Source organism: Triticum urartu, chromosome 1, assembly GCF_003073215.2.
Source record: "Triticum urartu cultivar G1812 chromosome 1, Tu2.1, whole genome shotgun sequence".
In the NCBI taxonomy this organism is placed as follows: Eukaryota; Viridiplantae; Streptophyta; class Magnoliopsida; order Poales; family Poaceae; genus Triticum; species Triticum urartu.
In genome coordinates this window covers 147,939,577-147,943,252 of record NC_053022.1, presented here as the reverse complement: position 1 = coordinate 147,943,252, position 3,676 = coordinate 147,939,577, and positions in this window count along the sequence as shown.

Sequence of the window (3,676 nt, the reverse complement as noted above, 5' to 3'; positions counted from 1 at the left end):
GTTCTTTGAGTTGTAACACTTAAACTCGATGGTCGTCTGCTACTTATCTGCCACTTTGTTTTGCGATGATAAATTCCGCATGTGTGCGACGATAAATTCCGCACTTAGATCATTCTGCAGACGTCCATTTTCCATTATGCATGTCATTATCTTCATATACTTTCACATGCATAGTGGATTGTCATCATAAGTTGAAGTGGATCTCCGAAACTCTACAATATCGGTGAAATAAATGTATAATACAAAAAGATTGTAGGCTATCACCTATGGTTGGAGAGCGAACTGAAAAATATTGGGATAAGGAGTTATAGGAAAAACAATGAAAGAATAGGTGGTATAAAGATATACATTGAGATAAGAGAAGACCCATGCTATGGTGAAGCTAGCGCGTTTTCTGTGAGTATAGACTATTAGAGAGATGGATCTCAAAACAATTTCCGGGTGGATAGAGGAGAGATCGAGCGCAAACAATATCAGTGTAAGCTCGGTAGGACAGCAAGGGCGGGACGATTGAGAGAGGCGGGGCATGGGAACGCAGGGCCAGGAGAAGACTGAGTAACAAAGGCTGGCAGGCACCGCAGGGCAGGGAGGGGCCGGGGAGGAAACCAGAATGAGGCCGGAGGAGGGGAGAGATGGGGCGTGGGAGAGACGCAGGAGCGCACGAAGAAGCGTGGGAGAAGAGCAGCGGGGGGCAAGGGCTGCAGCAGGCCGGAGCAAGCGGACGCAGCTGAGGTGCCGGCCGGCGGAAGAGCGGCCAAGGCGGCAGAGTGTCAGCTGACGCCAGGCGGTAGAGAGGCCAGTGAGGGGGGCAACAGGAGGCAAGGATGGGACAGGTCTAGGGCGGCGGGAGGAACTATGTCCAGGGAGCACAAACTTCAGAGGCATAGTGGCGGGAGCCGTGCGTGGCCACATGCGATTGAGGAAGTTGGTGGGGCAGACAATAGGGGAGGCAGCAGCGCGGCAGGCAATCGCGCGGGGCAGGAACCCGAACGCAGCAGTCCAACTTCCTTGAAGCAATCCAAAGCTTCTTCCAGACAAGGCAGACCAGCTATGGCTTCAATGTCAAGGCGCTTGTGTGGGAAGATGCGACCTTGGTTGTAAAGAATGCATGAGTAATAGCTTCGCTGAGGATAGCTCCAGAACCGATCAGATGATATCCTTTCCCTTGAGTAGGGGTTCCTGGAGCTATCGAAGAATGTGTTGTCTGCCCTGAAGCCATTGATATTGAAGGAGCCAGGTGCTGATGCAGGACCTGGGAACCTTGGCAATCTTGGGATTGGCTTCTGTACCTGAGGCCTGTGCTCAACATGATAGTCGAACTGTGGACCGACAGCAGACTCAGGAACAGAAGTGACGGGATCAGTGGCTTCGCTGTCTTCTTTTTCCGTTGGGGAGGGCTCCACATTAGCTTCATTGGTGGTTGTGGCAACCGCAAGATTTTCAAGCACGTTTTCCTTGAGAACTGCTTCTTGGTGGGACAGTGGAGTGGCAACTTGTGGGACTTCATCTTCCGCGGCTGATGCAGCCGGATTGTCTTCAGCAGAGACTTGAGGCCTTGGACCTTTGCGAAGCCTGCGCAACGCGGGCGACGCCTGTGGAGTTGGAGTGGGTTGGGCCTCATAGTCTTCTTCCTCTTGTGGGCGATCTGCCCATGAAGCATCCTGTGCAATTGGCGTCAGTGGACGACCAATGTGATGAGTTCGCTGTTCTGAGGAAGGACTGCACCATCTTCTACATGGTCATGTTGACCAATGTCTTCAGCAGCGATGGGATCAGCTGCTGGAAAGTCTTCAGCTTCATGAGCCTCTGTGGAAGCAGGCTCATGGATGGTCAGTTGGCGTTCAGCTTCAGGATAGACCATAGAAATGGGTTCAACTATCAAGGGCTCTGTGGGAGCAGCCCGATCTTTCTTGGTCTTCCTCTTCTTCTTGGAGGGGGCAGTTGGAGAGGCTTCAGAATGTTTCCTCTTCCTGGCTTCAGCCTCAGCAGTCCTTGTCTTCTTGAGCTCTGAAGCTGTTGACCGGCTTTTTGGCTTCGAGCCAGTCACTAGTTGGGAAGACAATAGGAACTGCTTCCTGCCTTGGTGCGTCAGGTTCAGCCGTAGCAGGCTTCTTCTTCTTCTTTGCGGCCATCCTGGGGTCGATGCCAGGACGCCCAAGGGCCTTGCGCTTCTCAGCCTCATTGTAGGCTTGCACACATCTGTCAGCCAGAGTCTTCATGCGCTCACGCGAACCCTGAGCTTCTGCACGTTTCTTTACAAAGGCTTCCTTGAGCTCGTGCATCATACTCTTGAAGTTCTTCACTTCCTTGCACGCTGAGCTTGGCCATATGCTTCTTGAACTGAGCCTTTTCATAGTCAATCTTTTGCTTCAGTTCAACAATGCGCTGGGCAATAGCGAGTTCTGAAGCAATGGCGCCTTGGAAGGCGACACTGAGGCCAATTGGTAGCTGCAGATCTTCAAAGCTGATGTTTGGCGTGTCAAACCACTCGTCAATGAAGTTGTGGATGATGGTCACATCAAAGAGAGGCAGATCATTGAAGATTTCTGCTTCTTCTTTGCTCTTGATGAGTTGCTCAAGAGCGTCATCTGCTAGATCTTCATCACTTGACAGATCAATGTCGTCATTGCGCAGAATGGCAGCAGCAGTTAGCTCTTGTCCGGTGTGAGGCAGAGGCATCTTGACTTTCTGGGGCTTGGAGATGCAGATAAGTCTTCGGACTGCACACTGTCTTCAGGAGGTGCAGTTGCCAGTGGCTTCGCCCTTGAGATTTTTGGTGAGGGGGCAGGCTTTGAAGCTTTAGGCTTCTTCATCTTCTTTGTCTTCGGCGCTGCAGGAGCTTCTTCTGATTCAGCGTCAGCTGCAGGCTCATTCTGCAGTCCCTTTTCGACCATTGGATTCGGGTCTTGCGCTGATTGTAATCCTCTTCAGGATCTGTCTTGTACAGTTCTGAGAGTTCATCTGGCAGATCTCTGGATGTTTCTCCACGACGCTTTCTGCCACCCTTCCTTGCTGCTTTCTCTGAAGCCATAAACTTTAACTTGAAAGGCTTCAACACGTTCAAAGGCTTCAAAGGTTTTCGCTTGCTGGACCAACAGGAACTGGCTTCGGGAGAATTAATGTGATGCTGTAAGAATTCTGCAAATGAATGCAGACTATGAGAACCAAAGGATTCTCCCACGGACATGTACCTGTGACAGCATTAAGGTGCGAGGGAAGGGGAAGAGGTCATATGCATTCTCAGAAGATTTTGAAGATAAATCAGTTTAGAAGACATTGACCTCATTTTGCGAAGACATTCACTCATAGATAAGGAGTTGGTTCCAGATTTGTACGAATCCACAGATCAGTACAAGTGAGGAATCTAACTACTTTGTGAAGCATAAGTGAATATACTAGGCATGTTATGAGATGCAGTATGAGAGAGATCTAACTTGTGTGAATAGAAACTGCTTGTGGTAGAAAGTGACAAATCCATAGGATCAACGGTGCTGTAAAAAGGAAGTTTTATTTACCACACTAAGAACTGCTAGACGAAGTGGAAGATGAGGCCGAGCAGTTCGATCTTCCGTGCCCTAACTTGGCGACGGAGGACACCTACGGCGACGGCGGAGAGGACGATGTCCGCGGTCGGCGTGAAGACGGCGTCGGAGAGGTTGCGGCAGCGAAGCGCTTC